Source organism: Marmota marmota, unplaced genomic scaffold (genome assembly GCF_001458135.2).
Source record: "Marmota marmota marmota unplaced genomic scaffold, marMar, whole genome shotgun sequence".
In the NCBI taxonomy this organism is placed as follows: Eukaryota; Metazoa; Chordata; class Mammalia; order Rodentia; family Sciuridae; genus Marmota; species Marmota marmota.
Window position 1 is genome coordinate 13,397,799 of NW_026000240.1, and position 18,972 is coordinate 13,416,770.

Genomic DNA, 18,972 nt, shown 5'->3' on the forward strand with positions numbered 1-18,972 from the left:
GCTCTCAAATTACCATCAAATACATGGCGACCTGACATTCTGTTCTGGCCAGTCTAGTCTTTTTTGTTTTTGTTTTTGGTCAGAGAGAGGGTTGTTGCTTAAACAAGTAAGAAGGAACTCTCATGGGTGAGGAGAGGCTTGGGGACCTGTCAAGGGTTGTCACATGTAGGCCCCATGGCCGTGGTTAGGTCAGAGTTTGCTATTTGTTCCTGCTCCAGTGGCCCCACTGGCTCTAAGTTTTCTTCAGACAGATGGGCCTGAGGTTCAGAGGCCCAGATATTTGCTCAGGCTTGGACAGGAACAGACAGACTCACACACATCTTCTTTCTTGGAGTCCTTGAATGGACAAAAAGTAGGCCTTAGGCAGAAGAGAAGCACAGAGACCCAGAGGCACACTGTGCAAAGGCTCAGAGTCAAGAGGGCCAAAAAAAAAAAAAAAAAAAAACAGGATTGGGGGGAAAGTTAGAAAAGGAAGGAAGGAAAACAAATGAAGATAGAGAGCAGCTGAGTCCCAGGAAGGACTGTGGACTCACCAGAGCAAAGATAAATGCATGAGCCCCAGGCAATGACCATGTGGCGGGATTCAGCACACACTGTCCTGTGCTCTAGTTTTCAGTGAGACTGGGCCAGCCACAAACCACTTCTAGTAGCCCCAAAGTTGACCACCCCTTTTTCTAACAGTTTCCTCTCCTGCAGAAACCTGAGGCCTCCGGACCTCATCAGGCAGAGGAATCTACATAATGTGACAAGGAATCTACATAATGTGACGACTTGACAATTCCACACTCCACGTTCTCCAGGTGCCTGCGTGTGGCGTGGTGAGCGCTCACCCTGTGAGCCAGCATAGGACAAGCACTCAGGACAGTTTGCTGGATGAAGCTGAGACACTGGGTCACTGGGTCACTCTGGCTGCCGAGCAGATGAAAGAGTTTTTCAGATGTGCAGCGAGGTGTACCCAGTACAGGCCCGAGCAGAGGGAGCCTCGCAGCAGCTGAGGGAAGAAGGGGCTCATGTGTAGGAAGAACCCCAGGCAGCCACGGTCTTGCCTCTTGCTTGCTCTACTGCCTCCAGTTCAGACGGGGGGTCAAGGCCCCTGTGGAAGGCATGCCCTCCCAGCACCCACATCCCAACACGTGTGTTCAGACTGGTGAGGAGGGCCCTGCTCCTTGACACACTCAACGAGCCCACTCCTGGACTTCGCTGTCCTCAGAGACCAGGGGCGTCAGGGTCTCAACGATGCCAGGTCAGGGCATGCAGCACTGCTGCTGGGAGTCAGAAGGACTGTTGGCACAACGCCGATGCTGGTTGCTTGGTGAGGGAAGAGGGAAGCACGTGATAGGGACCATCCAGATGTCAGATTCTTCGGGGCCTCCTCCTAGAGGACCCCAGTCACCATGTGTCAAACAGAGTAACCTTCCAGGATGGCACATGTGGTCTGACAAGGGGCTTTGGAAGGTGGTTTCAGTCCGCTGTTGTTTTTTGTATAGATGACCTGGGGCCTCTGGGCTTTAGTTTTCCCATCTGCAAAATGGAGATGTTAATGTGTAATTTTGAGACAGACCATCTAAAAACCATCGGCAAGAATGGAGGTCAAATGATTTCGATAATTGCAGCTGCACACGGGGCTAAAATAGTTCAATCTGAGAGTTGAGGGGGTGGGAGGTGAGAATGGCCTTAGATGAGGGGGCCTCACTGCCACTGAGGTCACCACCTTTGCCAGCACATGGAGACGGGCATGGTGACCTCCTCCCACCTCTGGTTGCTCATCACTTTGAGGCTTTGGCTCCTCGGATTTCCCTCAGCACTAATCACTCTTTTTTTTTTTTTTTTATTGCTTATGGTCGTTTGTTGCTCTTCTCTATTTAGTTATGAAGTTGACCTTAAATGCAGTCCATAACATCCTATCCTTATCCTCTTTTTTAGTGAATTTTTTCCAACAGATAGTTATGGCAGTTTCAAAGCTTTAGCTGCAAATTTCAGAAATCCTAAATCAAGATAGCTTATATAATATTGGAGAGTTAATAGTTTGTTATTAAATGGCCCAGAGACAGATCTTCAGCCAAAGTTTGATCCAGAACCAAAGATGACATCTGGGACCAGTTTCGTTTCTCTCTTCTGTCCTCCCTCATACTAGCTTTTCTTCAAGCTGTTCCCCATCACGATCCTGAGATGACCACCGTGACTGCCAACTGCTTCAGTGTTCTCCTCCATCAGGAAAGAGTGCTTGCCCTTCCCAGCAAAACCCTCAAGATTTATTTATGTATTTTTCTTGCAGAGCTGGGGATGGAACCCAAGGCCTTGTGTGTGCTAGGCAAGCGCTCGACCACTGAGCTACTTTCCCAGTTCCCTCAGGATTGACTTTGACTGGTGAATTTAGGCTACATATCCACTTTGAATAAGTTTCTGGCCTAGGGAAATAATGCACTGAGTAATTTAGCCTAAGTGACATCCCCCATTGCTGGGGATGGAGGTAGGTTTCATTTTTTTTCAGAACCTCATTTCGGGGCTGATAAGGAAGCGAATGTGGAGACTCTGATGCTGAGGAGGCTACTAACCATGCTGCCTTCCATGAAGAACCACAAGGCCCAAATGCTTGAAGACTTTTCCATTTGAAAACCAGCGTGCGTACTGCTTAAACCAAGGTCAAGGCATCTGATGTGACACCAAGTGGCTTTCATCAACAGGCATGAGGAGCAGTCTGAACCTTTGCATTTTCTGATGTTACAAAACACTGGGTTCTGTACTTCAGTACTCTCGCCAGGGAAGCTTTCTTGTTTGTGCATTTTAGCCATTTTCAACATGCTCTAAATTGAAACAGAGAATGTATTTTTTTCTTTCTAGTGTTAAAATCCAATAAGCAGCGGCACACTGCAGGAAGTCGGTCTAGCCACAGCAAATCTGTACTTGTTTTTGTGAGAGAGGATGGGAAGAATGAATATTTGCCCTGTGGCATCAATTTCCTGTTTAATGTTCTCCAAGAAGCGTTTGGAAAATGCCCAGCTACACAGATGTACGTAAATACCATACATAACTTGTTTCTGAGGGGGGGGAGCAGTCTGTGAAGTGGGGACAGGGCTGGCTTGCTTGCCTCCAGATAGCTGGTAAGCAACTACCTTTGACCTGGTGATCTGGGGACTAGATTATCCGAGTTTGGCACTGGAAGGAAAGCAGCATAGGAATAGCGTGGCTTCTTAGACTATGTTCTTATTCGTGTGTGTGTGTGTGTGTGTGTGTGTATCAGGGATAGAACCCAGGGGTGCTTAATCACTGAGCCACATCTCCCTTTTTAAAATTTTATTTTGAGATTTTGAGAGAGGGCTTTGCTAAGTGGCTGAGGCTGGCCTTGAACTGGTGATTCTCCTGGAGTGGCTTCAATTACAGGTGTGTGCTATCGCACCTGGCTTGTTCTTATTCATTTAAGGCTACTTTTATCCCAAAGTTTGCATATTCTTATAGGAGATGGCCTATAAGAAATGTATATTAAGAGGATGGTTTTTAAAAACAAAACAGTTCCCTGCAAACAGAAGCCCATCTGTAAGACGGACAGACACAAATCTGTTTGTGCAAAGGTGTGCACACACTGCCTAGCGCCTCTTCCAGGGCAGTTTGTATGCCCCACACATGCCTTCAGATCATCTTATATAAAAGGCGATGGCTGGGTTGGAGGACCAAACTCTTATTTTTGTTTTAGCAACCAAGCTACAGGGCTACTCTAGAAGTTAAGACCTTTATCCACAAAGGAAGCTTTAGATGTAAAGAATCTGTCCTCTCATATATAATTTTCAGATGCCTCCTAATAAGGCGAGGTGAGAAATGAAGCCTATGACCTGTTAAACACCTACGATGTGAACGGAAGGCCTTTCTATACATTGTGACCCATCCTCACAACATCCTGTGTTGTGCTCCCTCTCTCCTCCTCTTACAGATGAGGAAACTGGGACTTAGAGAAGGTAAACTACAGCTCAGGGGCCAGTGATGCCTGCATTAAACTCAGTGCGGGTCTGGTTGGTCCTGAAGCCTTATACATTCTTCTCAGATTTAGAAACTGTTACTCTAGCATTCACAGATGAGCCTCAGAAAATTCTCAAGAGCCTAGTTTTCTGTGTAAATCTGTAAGTGTGTGTTCATGTGTTCCTAACACTCATGGGATTTATCAGCTGTGTTTCTGGAGCCTGGCACAGACTTCTTCCCTCCCCTTTCCCTGTGCACCCCCCAACCTCAGCCCCTGGAAACTGCCACTCTGGTCTCTACTTCTGTGTGCTCAACTGACTTAGATTCCACCTGAACATGAGATGACATAAGACATGTCTTTCTGTGTGTTTTATTTCATTTAACGTAAAGTCCTCCAGGTTTGACTATGTTGTCACAAGTGACACACTTTCCTGTTTTTTAATTATTTGTTAGTGGCTGAAGAATACTCAGTTGTGTGTATATACCATGTTTTTAAAACACACCCTTTTCACCATGAACACTTTGTTTCCAAATCTTGGTCACTGTGAATGATGGTGTCTTAAAAAGAGGCGGCCCACCTCCCTTCAGCATATCGATTTCATTCCTTCGGGTCCACCCGGGAGTGGGATCACTGGAGTATGTGGTGTTTCTACTTTTGCTTTTTTTTTTTTTTTGGAGAAACCTCCACACTGCTTTCCACATGGCTGTGCTAATTTGCAACACCACCAACAGTGAACAGGGTTCCCTGAGCCCCGCAGCCTGGCCAACATGTGTTAATCTTTCATCTTTTTGGTAACTGCCAGTGGCACAGGTGTGAGTTGATACCTCATTGTGGTTTTAATTTGCATTTCTCTGATGATTAGAGATGTTGAGCATTTTCGCATATCACTTTTGGCCATTTGTGATTCTTCTTTTGAGAAATGTCCTATTCCAGTCCTTTGCTCATTTTAAAATGGGGTTGTTTCGTTGTTGTTGAGTAGGCTGAGTCCCTGGTATGTTTTGGACACTAGCCCCTCTCCTCTGATGCATGGTGTGCAGATGTTTCCTTCTATCCCTGGAGCTGTCTTTTTACTACTGTGGCCCTCGCTGGGCAGAAGTTCTGGTGTCCCATGATTCTGTCTTTGTTGCTGTCATTGCTTGTGTTCTCAGGGTCCTACCCAAGAAATCCCTGCCCTGATCAATGTTTTGGAGCTTTCCCTGTTTCCTTCAGGTATAGTTTCAGGTCTCCCAGCAGAGTCTTGGAAAGGTAGGCACATGATAAACATCTGTCCAGTGATCAATAGGGGTTCATGACACAAAGGTCCGGGAGCCACTGAGCCTGGTATGGTTACACTTGTCCCATCATCTATGCAATGGCTTTGTTTTGGATACACGCAATCATTCTTTAAAAAACAAATGTTTAAAAATGCAAGATTTTGTTAACAGGCCATTTGAAACTATTTGATATTCATATAAAAAGATTAAAAAGTTTAGACAATATCGTCCAAGGATGGTTTTTCTTAAAGCACACCAGTGCAAAGGTCCCTGGAAACTCTGTAGACCCACACCTAGAACAGAGATATCATGTGAGCTACAAACTCACACCACATTTGTAATTTGAAACTTTGTATTAGCCACATTTTAAGAAGTAAAAAGAAATAGGTAAAACTAATTTTAATAATACATTTTGTTTAACTCAATACATCTACAAATATTAGCATTTCAGTGGGCGAGCAATGGCAAAGATCTTTGAGTTATTTTACATTATTTTTTTCACACTCAATTTTACATATTCGATGTGTATTTTACCCTCATTTCAAGGGTCACCTGGGTTTGTGGCCACCATAAGGAAGAAGGCCACATGGAGACTTGGGTAGGTAAAAGCCGGGGCAAGGCTGACCAAGCTGGAGAAGGGTTTGGGCCTGTGGGGACACACTTTGGTGATCCCAGGTAGAGGGGTGTTGGGTCAGGCCGCTGCTCACGTTGCCAATATTGCAGATTTTCAGGTGGTTATGGAGGCACAGCCCCCGGCATTTCAGCAGAAGTCTTCCTTTTCCCAGAGTCGCTGTCTTTTCCTTTGAAACGGACGCACAGATCCTGCGCACACTAGGGGAAGATGTGATGCCCAGTAACTAAGTTACACCCCATAATTACAATAATTTGTTCTTCACCTGGAACAGAGGATCCAGGTGTTTTATGGCACAGGATGGAGGTAGTCCTGGCCCCTTGGGGGAAGAGGACAGGACAGAGGCCCCAGAGCTGCATCCCTCCCCACCTGAGGATAAAAGAAGGAGGCTGCAGGGAGCCTGAGGACAGAGGTTTGAGGACAGACCAGGCCACAGAAGAGCCTGGAGTTTTGTTCTGACCTTGATCAGCTTTGCTTATAGTTCCTTCCTGTCTCTTGATGTCATCAAGGGTTTCGCACAGGGTGTGGCCCTGCTCTCTCCAAAGCCCTGGCATTCAGCACACTTACCACACCTCTGTCACCAGCCAGAGCAGCTTCATGATCTGGAAACCACACTCATTCTGAACTTTTCAGTGACTCCACATGACGGGCATAATGTTGTCTTCCTCCATAAGAATCTTAAATCCATTTGGGAGGTTACAGTTAGGTTTGCATGGGTACCATACCTAGAATTCCCCAAACTGAGGAATTATCTGAATCCATAGGACACAATTTCATTTTATCCATTTGCTTTTGGCTGATGTTGGATGTAAACTTTAAAGGAAAAAATACCTATGCCACTGAGGAAAGTAGAGAACCTGTTCATTTGACAAATTGTAACAACATCACAGGATCCTGATAAATTATGAAACATTGATGAGGTAAACTCAAACTTTCAGAGAGTAGAATGACACTCTGCACCCATATGAGTGTTGAAAAACGCTGCCATCACTATTACCCACCTCTACTGTTACCGCCACCATCACCATCATCACCAGCACTGACACCCCATAAATAATGCCATTGCCACTATCACTAGTGTAGCCACCACCACCGTTACTACCGCCACCATCACCAGCACCCTCACAAGCCTTGCCACCACTGTCATTGTTACCATGGCCACCATCACTAGCGCTGTTGCCAATACACCTTTCTTTCATCAGTCCATTGGGGAAAGAACCTAGCAAAAGAATGTCTGACAGGGAATATCCTCTGCACTTGGGGCCACATCTTCCTAGCAGGTTAAGGGGCATGGGGTGGTGTGAACTGGAAAGTGCAGTGTTTGTAAACCGACCCACAATCCTAGCCATGTCTTGCTCTTCTTCAATGACGTCAAGTGACATTGCTTCCTGAACTAAGAAAGCAATCGGAGACAGCTGAACTCCCATGGGGAATGAGGAGATGAGAATGCTTAATTCTTCATTCATAATGGAGAGAGTCAGCATGTGGAGGAGCGGACGGGTGGGTGATGACTCATGTTCCCTGCACAGGGTACAACCCCCGAATAAGGAGGCTGTTCCTACAGGCATATATGAAAACAAGGCTCAGGATTGCAGTCACCAGCCGTGGAAGATCTCTGACTCATGTGGTTGATTTCTAATTCCTTCTGTGGCAGAGCCGTGCCCCGATTATGGCCAGTGTGTAAGCTTGAGCAGCTGAGGAGGACAGATCTGGAGCAAGTTTCCCAATTCTTTGAGTTTCAGCGTCTTCTGCCAATTGGGCTCATTCAGATTAAGGTAGAAATGCATCATTCATCACACAGGATCCTCAATACTTACCAGGAATGATGCTGTGCTTTCCTCATCTCTCTCAACCCCCTCTGCTTCCCTGGAAAAGAGGTATTATCACCATCTTCATCTGACAAATGCAGAAACCAAGCTCAGCAAGAAGGTCACAGAAGACTTCTACTGTACAATGAGGTTTCTTGAACATGCAAGCCATGTGATCTGCAAACGTTTACACATCAATGGGAGATGAAAATTGCCCAAACCCCAAATAGAAATACATATAGAAAAGCTCACCAAGCTGGAACAACTGGACCATTTCAAAGGAAATGCAGTTTGATTATTTTCAAGTACATACAGTAACCAGAAAAATGACTAACAAGTGCTGGTGGTTCAGGCCCAGATTTAGTCAACAGATAAAAACAATTACCATATCTAAGATATTCTGGTCTTGCTTATACTTTGAATAAGTGTTTTACAAATAAAAGAAACCTCAAGTGTTGCAAAACAAATTATTTTCTTTGGTAAGTAAATGATTCTTTTCAAATACTATTTATACTATTCATTTACTTACTAAGCCATTTTTCATAGATAGCACAGGGTATACACTTCAGCTCAGTTCCTTTAAAAAGGAAAGATTAAAAATGTCCAGATCAAAAAGCTTTTATTGTAAATGTTGAAATTTCTCAACAGATTAACTTATTTGTCTTTTAGTTCTCTAGAGTATGATGTTTTGAATAAATGTAAATTTATAACATGCGCAGAATTTTTGAGAAATGCAATATTTTCTCAAGTTACATGTTTTTATCATTCCTGAGTATCCTTTATAATAGAATGGAAAGACGGAGAAGGCAGGGTTCTGACTCTGGGCTTTGACAACATTGCTAGTAGGTCTGCTCCATTCACTTTGGTGGACCAGATTCGGCCTGGCTTGGGGCATGTCTCGGGTGTGGGATCTGTCAGCTGTTAACCCATGGAAAATACGTGAAATGTGTTCCCCCTTAAAGTTAATGAATTATTGCAAACTGAAAAATGGGATTTATTAAATATGGTGGTCCTGAACCGTGCCAAATCATTGTGGTTTTTTGGGAACACAGCAAGGTAGCCAGTGGTATTGCAGTGCGGGGTCGCAGCCCGTCCAGCTGTGGAGCACATGATCCTTACTTGGGAGGACAAATGGCAATATTTTTCTATCCCTGGAGTACATTCTGCTCTTGATACGCCTGCATAACCACAACGAACATTTAGTGGGAGTTGCATACGACGGAGACTCAAGGACTACACTTCTGTCGCCCAAACGAAAATTCCTTTGGTTGATCTCTGTCCAGAGCAAGATTTTCCCTATCACACAAACAACTATGTTTGTATTTTAACTCCATTTTGTCAGAATGTCTTTCTTTATAAAAGCCAACCAAACATCTGTAATAAATTTTTGATGATGTGGTAGTTGGTTTTCACTGCATATTTATGGATTCAACCAAATTCAAAGTTCAGTAAACACATTTTAATCGCCTGTTTTCTGACCAGCAGTGTGACCTGCATAGGCAATGGAAGAGCAACAGACTGTGTCCCCTGTGAACTTTCTGTTTGGAGAGATATGTCATGTGCAGCTAGAACCATGAACACACAGAGCGGAAGAGACCTTGGGGATCATGCTGTCTTGGGGTTCAGTGTGCAAACTCAGAGTTTGCACAACTAGTAAAGCATAGAGACTGGTTGGCACTATGTCCTGTGTCTGTACCCAGTGCTAAGGGACAGCTTCTTTCTTACTTGGTAAGTTTTCTGGCTTGCAGAATGTGGGTCTCTTGTTGCCTAATCTGACTTTTTTCAGAGGCTAGGATTCCAAGTGTCCTAAAATTTCCCAATTTTTCAACCTTGCCAACTAATTTGAGTTTTCCTAAGATTAAATGAAACACATCTGTGAGCCTTATCCTACCTCTGGCCTGCCGTTTTGCAGCCTCTGGTCTAGAGTAATCCTTCTATTTTTGTAGATGTAGAAAATGGCTTTCCAAAGCATGGGCGCTATTATCAGGACTCCCAGTTCAAAGCTCTGTCACTAACTACACCTTTGCTCAACAAGAAAACAACCAGATGACTCACAAAGAAAGACACTGTAGTTACAAAGCGACATGTTAAAAGTCTCTTAGGAAAACGAAATTAGGGTGGGAGGAGAAATTAGGTGGGAGGAGAAGAAATGGAGAGTTCATGGCAGGAAGAATTGAAGGAGGTTTTTGCAAATAACCTTCAAGCTAGATCTTGAAGTAAGCGACTGATAAATATTGACAAAAGAACAACAAAGAGGTAGAGGAGAATAAAGTGAGGAAAATACATGGCTAGGGATTTACAAATGGCTTTGCAAGAGCACAGAGAACAGCTGGCCTGGCTGGGGAGGAAAAGTCAGGCCACTCATTCATTCAACAAATATTTTTTAAGTTCAAATATGTTCCAGGCACTGTTCTAGGCTATAGGGATACAAAAGTGCACAGGAGAGCAAGTTCCAGGCTCCATGTGGGTTATTTATTCCAGTGGTAGACAGATGACAACCAAGTGAACTAGGGTAAGATAATACGAATAAAATAAAACTAAGAAACGTAAGCAAAGCAGCTGTGAGTGTCCCAAATTCACTGGGATGGTCAGGGAAGGCCTCTCTGATGAGATGGCATTGTGCAGAGTCTCTAGTGATTAGGAACCAGTCATGCAATGAACTGAACAAGGAGCTCTCCAGGCAGAGGGAGAGACGGGTGCCCAGGGCCTCTGGTGGGAAGGAACGGAAAGAACGAGTGTGGCTACTGCTGAGGGGGGGTTTGGTAACGGTGGTGGAAAATGAGTCAGAAAGACAGGCAGGTACCTCTCAGGCCTTGGTAAGGAATTTGGAATAAAATAAGGTTTCTTGCAGGGAGGAAGCATAAGCTGATTGTCGATAGAGCATTTCCAGCCCAGATGTAGTTATCACTTGACACCTAGTAAGAAAAGAGGCAGATCATGATGGTGGTGGAATTGAAGCTGGGGAGACAGTTGGTTTCTAGGAGATGCTATAGATTCTTATGGGCAGAGCAAGGATGAATACAGGGCCTGGGGTCTCTGCTGTCCAGAGAGCAGAAGATTTCAGCCAAAAGTGGTGGAAAAAGTGAAGAAGAGGAAGCACTCTTCAATGAACACTCAGCCGGAGGACTCCATGCAAGTCCCAGCGAAGGAAAAGAGCAGAACTACGGAGAGGAGCTGCCGAGTCTCAGAGCAGGAGTTCCTGTTGGAAGTGGCCTTGGTGATGAAGATGAGAGGATCCTATCTGGACTTTATCTTTTAGGGAGTCCTGAGACATGTCTTATAGGCAACCAGAAATACACAAGTAGAGAGGCCTGGGGCCGAAAGGACAGGGCAGGAGAAAAAAATCGAAAGTGCTCTTTGTATCAGTTGAAATGGAGGCTAACGAGAAGCGGATCTTCCCGAAGGAATGCAAGGAGGAGAAGCCAGTCGGAGACCAAACTGAATATATCCCAGCACAAGTAGGCATTTGTTGTTTTGTTTTTTAGACTGATCTGTTGGTTTAAGGGAAAAAGTCAAAGACCTTTGTGAATTTGGGCTTGGAAAAAAATAGCTTGCTGGAAGTCAGAGGCTATTCTTTATTGATTTAATAAACACAAATGTTTTATGATAAGGAAGTATGATCTAGAACAAACTTTAAAGACACATTCAATTTAGGCTCAGTTGGATGGCTTCTAATATTTTCCTGAAAACTCCAATTTCACTATGGAGTCTAAGGCTGATAGTCCTGAGCTTAAAAGCTCTCAGTTTGCAAACAAAACAAAACAAAACTTCAGGCAGTCTTTTTAAACATGTATTTTTATTTTTAATTGCCATTATAGTAAATGTATATATTTATGGGGTAGAGTATAACATTTTAATACATGCATGGAATGTGTAAGGATCAGATCAGTGTAATTGACATATCTATTACCTCAGACATTTATCTTTGTGTTGGGAACATTCAAAACCCTCTCTACTATCTATTTTGAAATATTGAGTTAATTGTTGACAACCATTGTTATCCTACCATGCTATAGGACATTAGAAGTTGTTCCTCTCATCCAACTGCTGTAACCTCTGTAAGCACAACCTCCCCTTCCTGCCATCTCCCTCCCCCAGATCCTCCCCAGACTCTGGTAACCACTATTCTATTCCCTACTTCTTTGAGGTCAACTGCTTAGCTTCCACGTGTGTTAGTCAGTTTTCCATGACTGTAATACCTCAGTAACCAACTTAAAAAGAGGTTTATTTTGGCTCTCAGTTTCAGAGGAACCAGTCCCTGATTAGGTGGCCCTGTGGCTTGCAGCTTGTGGTGAGTCAGCACATGGTAGATCAACCTACTCTGGACAGCTAGGAACCAAAACGAGAGGAAGAGGATGGGCCAGAGGCACAAGGCCCCCTTTAAGGGCACGCCCTCCTATGTCTAGAAGACTTGTAACTGGGCCCAACCTCTGAAAGGTTTCACACCTCCCAGGACACCATGGGCTGGGCACCAATCCCAAGCCTTTAACATGTGGGCCTTTGGAAGTCTTATCCAAACTGTAGCCACCTGTAAGGGAGAACACGTCCTACCTGTCTTTGTGTGCCTGACCTATTTCACTTAACATAAAGTCCTCCAGTGCTGGCTGTGTTGCTGCAAATGGCAGAATTTCATTCTTCTTATGGCTGAATAGTATTCCACTGGGCCATATACCGTGTTTTCTTTATCCATTCATCTGTCAGTAGACACTAAGGTTCATTGTCTTGGCTCTTGTGAATAGAGCTGCCATAAACATGGGAGTATAGATGTCTCTTAGGCATATTCTCTTCAATTCTTGGATTTATACCCAGGGGTATGATTGCTGAATCATATGGTGGTTCTATTTCTAGGTTTTTGGGTTCTCTCTCTCTCTCTCTCTCTCTCTCTGTGTGTGTGTGTGTGTGTGTGTGTGTGTGGTGCTGGGGATTATACCCAGGGCCTTGTGCATGCCAGCTCTATCAGCTGAGCTATACCCCAGACCTATTTCTAGTTTTTTTTTTGAGGAAACTCCACAGTTTTCCATAATGGCTGCACTAATTTACATTCTTACCAACAGTGCATGAGAGTTCCCCTTTCTCTACACCCTCACCAGAGTTTGTTAGTTGTTTTTTTGATGACAGCCGTTCTAACTGGAGTCCCACGATATCTCTTTGTGGTTTTGATTTGCATTTCCCTGATTGCTGATGTTGGGCACCTTTCCTACACCTGTTGGCCATTTGTATACCCTCTTTTGAGAAATGTCTATTTAGGTCCCTTGCCCATTTTTAAATCAGATGATTTGTTTTGGGTTTTTTTTTTCTTTCGCTGTTGAATTGTTTGAGTTTCTTATATGTTCTGTGAAATAATCCCTTGCTAGATGGAGAATCTGCAGTTATCTCCTTCTGATCCACAGGAGCTGTTCTTTCTCTGTCCAGTGCTTCCTCCATTCTGCAGAAGACTATGGTTGGGTGAAACCCTGTCACCTTTGCTTTTGTCACCATACTTTTGGGGTCATATCCAAAGAATCTGCCCAGACCAAAGTCCTGGATCAATTTCTCAGGCAGCCTTTTAAACCAGCTCTTTAATCATGAAAAAATATTAATTTTATCTTTCAACAAAAGTTAAATTTGACAAGGTCTTTACTAGTAGGAGAGTAATTGTTTTAGTCTAGCACAGAGCAGGAGATAATGTAAAGAAGCAGGATTTGAGTGTTGGACCCATGACTACTGTCAGTCAATTCCTCTTAAAAAGAGGAATCAGCACCATCAATTGATTAAGGTGGGAAAAAGCAATGACTAGCATTGCCATTCGAGTTGCCACTGTGTGTCTTCTTCAAAGAAATTCAAAGAAAATTAACGAGACCACTCAAGAAAATTCTAAAGGAATTTTTTAAAACTATTTTTTAAAAATGTTTCTTTATTATTTTTTTATTTGTGTTTGGGAAAACTACTATTGTTTTGTAAACATTACATGTTTGCCAGTGTTCATCATTAAGAATCAAAACAGTATAAATCTGAATGTAGGGAAAATCATCTCAATTTCCACCCCATGACATTATCATTTTTAAGAGTATAAAAATATTTTCCAGGTGGGAGGATGGGTAGGTAAAAATGTAGTAGGGATTTGGAGGCTGAGGCAGGAGGATCACGAGTTCAAAGCCAGCCTCAGCAAAAGTGAGGTGCTCAGCGACTCAGTGAGACCCTGTCTCTAAATAAAATACAAAATAGGGCTGGGGATGTGGCTCAGTGGTGGAGAGTCCCTGAGTTCAATCCCCAGTACCAAAAGAGGAGTAGGGAGATAGAGAATTGTTTTATCTTATGTTTTTGGTGCTTGGATGGAACCAGGAACGCACATGCGTGAGGCAGTGCCCTACCACTGAGTTCTACCCCTAGCCCGGAGAATGGCTTTTATAAAAGTTGGATTCTGTGGTGCTTTGTACAATGTATTACATGTAATTTGACCTGGATTTCAATACAGTAAAAAGAAAAAGAAAAGGCAAAAATAAGTTGAAAAAAAGGTAGAATAAATATTGGGAACCCTGAGAGGCCCTTGCTCTTTGGCCTCGGTGACCCTGTACGAGGTGTGCTAATTTTGTGATTTAATAGACATTGATCAGGTTTATGTGCATTACGTTAAGGTACATGTTGAACACTTCATTTTGATATATTACCCTCATTAACCTTCATGTTTAATCCAATTCAGTTATAGTGTATGGGAGCGTCTTTTGTGGGAACATACTTTCCATTGATACAGGCTAAAAGCTGGGAGAGATAAAATGATCCAGGAAGTTCTCTCTTTGCATGATCCAGGATATGCATGAACTTCATCTACCACATTTTCATTAAATAATGCCCGTTCTCCACTAAGAATTCAAGTTTCAGTTACCAAGGTCTATTCATCATTAACTGTATAAAGTACAAACTCCGCTACACACAAATCACTACGTAAATAGCGAATGCACATCAGGATCCCTGGACAACAAGTCACTTCCTAGAGACAGGGATGGGCCCCTGTGTGTCTGTGGTTGTCACCCTTAGAGAGCAAGGCGAGCAGCTATGTTTCCTGCTTATCTCCCAGTGATTCTCCCTGGTGACATTTCTGCAAGGGGCTATCAAAGGAGTGAATCGAAACAGAGATGAAAGTGCAGGAGGAAATGAAAAGTGACGGTGCTGGAGGTGCCACTTGAGTTCAGGGTGGATGGCGCCACCCAGGACAGAGCTGATGGGGCCACTGGGACACTGCTGGGTTTGCAGAGCCTCTGGGTCTGCAGCAGGGCAAGATGCAGGAAAACACTTCACATTAAAGAAACCTTCGGAGAAATGTCCTGACGGTAAAAGGGCAGACACTACACTGTGGGGAAGGAATCTAAACGTAGAAAGGAACATGACAAGGTGCCACGTGTAGGAAAGAGATGGTGAGCTGTGTAGAGGAAAGACCAGTGCTGTGGGCTGCCCTGGGTGAGTTCTGGAAGAAGCAGGGTGCTGGAGTCCGCGGTGTCTCTAAGGTTTTCATTAAGGTGCACTGAGGACACGTCAGTTTTGTTGTTTTCATTTTCCTGTACATTCACAATCGACTATGGGAGAGATTTTTATGTTCTCACAAGCCTCTTTCAAGTTCTGGAATGATCATTCATGCTGATATTGAAACTGCTTCCCACGGCCCTGCGGGAGGGTGGTTTCCACAGTCCTCATCTGCTGTGCAAAGACAGCTCGGCCTGGACTTCATGTATCGTGCAGATTAGCATGAATATATATTTTTGTCCCCATATCATGTATCTTGACTGCCTCGTTAGATTTTAAGCTACTTACTTGCAGGAATAAGACCTTCTACATTGCCCACTCCACCTGGCATAGCACTGAACATTTGCTAAGTACTTAGTTGACTTCTTAATCACTTATTCTTATGGTGAATGACCGGGTATTAGTAAAGTGTGAAGTCATAATAATAAATACTATTTGTTTCATTAGAGAGTAAGTTTTTCCCATTTTATTTTTCATAGTTAGGGCTACAAAATATGGCCCCAGATTGTTTCCTGCCAGTTCCAGGTGTCTGTTCCTGTGGAGGAGGAAGCCAATGGTGGGGTATCTGCCTTTGTACAACCTGTGCCAGCTCAGGGCAGCCTGGTACAATCCCTAGCCCCTTAAACAATGCCTGCCACAGCAGAGGCACATCATGGATGATTTAAATAAAAATTATTATGACTGTGCATTGCACATTACTCTGTGCCAGATGTTTTACATTCATTTTCTCATTTAATCCTTATGATAATTCTATGGCCCCCATATTACAGATGAGAAAAGCTTGGCTCAGAGATTAAGTGCCTCACCCAGAATGGGCATGTTGGAGCTGGAAGTTGAATCAGGGCTGTCTTTCTGTGTCTGGGCCATTACCCTGATGATAAGCTGGCAGCAGGGCCATCGTGTGATGTAGAAATGGGTTATAGGGAAAGATGATACGAGTAAATGATCTCTTCCAATTCATTCTTTTTCTTTTCTTTTTTTTTTTAAATCATGGAGGAATATTTCTTGCCAGATTTATTTTTGAAATTATTCCAGTTATAATTTCTTTTAAGATATTTCTTTTTAAAAGCCCTTTAAAAAAACACAAAATGTAATTCCTATAATGATAGCTTGAAATAGAAACAGCCATCAATCACATGATGACTTTTTAGAACAACCTCTGTTCGTGGGCCACTTTATGAAGTTTTTCTGTTCTGTAAACTAGGGGTATGTGTGCACAACACTGCTTACATTTTAAAACAAGTTCAAGTTAAAAGAAACCCATTTGTTCTGCGTTGGTGTCCCCCCCAGGAGCTCTAGGTCGTTCTGGCTGATGTGAGGGCTGCAGGGAGAAGTGTCACTGCAGCTCGTACGCCCTGCGTGCTTCTGCTCACTTTCACTTCCTGCCTAAGCAGCAGCACCTCACATGGACCACAGAAGGCTTCCTGGAAGACATGCCCTATTGCACGTGAGGATTCAAGAGCCAACTGGGCCCGGGTGGATGCCATGGAACCAGCTGGCAGACCTGTGACTGTGGAGAGCTCACCTCATGCTCAGCTTGGCAAAGCTGCTCCTCTTGCTTGTTCTCCTTTTCTTTGTACATAATAAAATGGGCTTTTGATTACTCTTCTCCCCAGAAAATATACATATATATGCTGTTTGGTGGAAGACTTGAGTCCACTGTTGAACAGAAATGTGTCTTTATGTCTGTTTCTCTCTGCTTCCAGTTTCTCAATCTCTGTCTCCCCTTTCCTCTTGTATCCCAAGGATTCTGTTATAAAAGCTTGTGTGTGAGAACGAGACCTTTGTTCTTTAGACTTCTTGCTGTGTGCAATTCACAATTCCCTTTCTGCCCTTGGCCTTCCTTCAGATCTTCACAGTTGTCTTCCTCTTTTTTAAGCCAGATCCCTTCATTTAGAAGATCAATTGCACCAGCCAGGTAACACGGTATGTGCAACAACCATGTCGGGACTGGAAACAACCCATCAATCACTCAACAGTTACCTGTTGATCACCTACTATGTGCAAGGCCTGGAGATGAGGTCATCTTCATTAAGCTGACATTTTAGTGGAAAGGACATTAAAAAAAAGTGAACAAATAAGTAGAAAGAATAAGGAATATAAGTTCTGCTTGAAGAGCAGGAGGCCAGAGTGGCTGAAGAGGGTGCACAAGGAATGGATGTGGAGAAAGTGAAGAAGGGAACAACCGAGGGCTGATTGCTGAGGTCTCTGTAGGCCTATAGGAGGAATTTGGGTTTTATTTCAAATGGGCCAAGGGAGCTCCAAGACGATAACAAGAGTGATATAGACCAACGTGCATTTTTGTTATTTTAAAATAATTATTTATTTATTTACTTACTTTTTTTGGTGGTACTGGGCAATAGCCCAGGGCCTGGTGACTACTAAGCAAGTACTCTACCACTGAGCTATATACCCCCAGCCCTGCCAATGTGTATTTTCAAAAGTTTACTCAGTCTATATGTGGGAAGGATTTTAGGAGGTGGGATGATGTTATGGTTTGGATGTGAGGTGTCCCCCAAAAGCTCATGTGTGAAACAGTGCAAGAAAGTTTAGAGGAGAAATGATTGTCATGGAATCCTTAACCTGACCAGTGAATTAATCCACTGATAGGGATTAACTGAGTGGTAACTGAAGGTGGGTAGGGTGTGGCTGGAGAAGGTGGGTCCCTGGGGGTGTGCCTTTGGGGTTTATATTTTGTATCTGGAGAGTGGGGTCTCTCTCTCTCTCTCTCTCTCTTTGCTTTCTGATCATCATGTGAGCTGCTTCCCTTTACCACACTCTTCCACCATGATGTTTTGCCTTACCTCCAGCCCCAAAGAACGGAGTCTGCTGTCTATGGACTGAGACGTCTGAAACCAAATAACTTTTTCTCCTCTAAAATTGTTCTTGTCAGGTTTTTTAGTCTCAGCAGCAAAAGAGCTGACTAAAACAGATGATAAATATGGGAAGGCTAATTGGGGGGTGGATGTGGCTTGAAAAGGTGATTACAGTAGAGATGGGGACAAAGTGGACAGATGTAGAATATATTCTGGAAGTAGAACCACCATGACTTGCTGATGAAGTAGAAATGGGAGATAGGAGAAAGCAAGAAGTAAAGAGTGACCATCAGGGTTTGGCTTCACTGCTGTGGCATATTTACAGGGACAGGGAAGAACAGGGAAGAGCAGGCTGGGGTGAGCAATGAGGGGCTCTGTGAATGTGCTCCTGGGGAGATGCCTGCTAGATATCCCAGGGAGGTGTGCAGAGTAGAGCGTGGAGCCTTTAGTTTGGAGAAAAATTTAAAGAGCAAATAGATTAAGAGAAATCGAAATGTATTCACCTTGAAATGAGAGTTGTGTCTGCATTTATTCCTGTCTAGATCCATCTCCTCCTTTGGGAAAACACAGGGACAGATGGATGGCAGTTGGTACTCCAGGGCACTCCGACACTTGCTATCAACTTATGTAGACAGTGATTCTCAGAGCAGCATTTTCAAAGTGTGCATCCCAGGAATGCCCCTATTTCCCAGTGGATTCGGGAGTTAGACTGGATGGATTGGCCCAATTCCATCCCTTAATAACTCTGTGGCAGTGTATTTGATTCTCCACATCTTGGTGTCCTTGTGTGTAAAAAAGAGAGGGTATTGATCTCTCAAGTAGATTTCATCAGGGACCCCTGCAGTGCTGAGTGTAAATCATGGAGAGGGAGATGGGAGAGCAGGAAAGGGACCTTGTCTGTGGCTCCTGAAGCTGCCCTGGGCCTGGGATGGACTGGTCCAGCAGGGGCTGCTCAGGTGCTCAGTTCAGTGCTGTGGAGGGACGCTTTTCACAGTATCCTCTACTGGGACACGTA

At 43.8% G+C, this 18,972-nt stretch overlaps 1 long non-coding RNA gene across 1 annotated transcript; it reads left to right on the top strand.

Annotated features, from left to right (window-relative positions):
- The first annotated feature begins 701 nt into the window (after window positions 1-701).
- LOC125613527 lies at window positions 702-16,744 on the top strand. The gene is made up of 2 exons (XR_007344058.1): window positions 702-3,010; window positions 16,432-16,744. It is a non-coding gene; the product is annotated as an uncharacterized LOC125613527 (long non-coding RNA).
- Window positions 16,745-18,972: the final 2,228 nt, after the last annotated feature.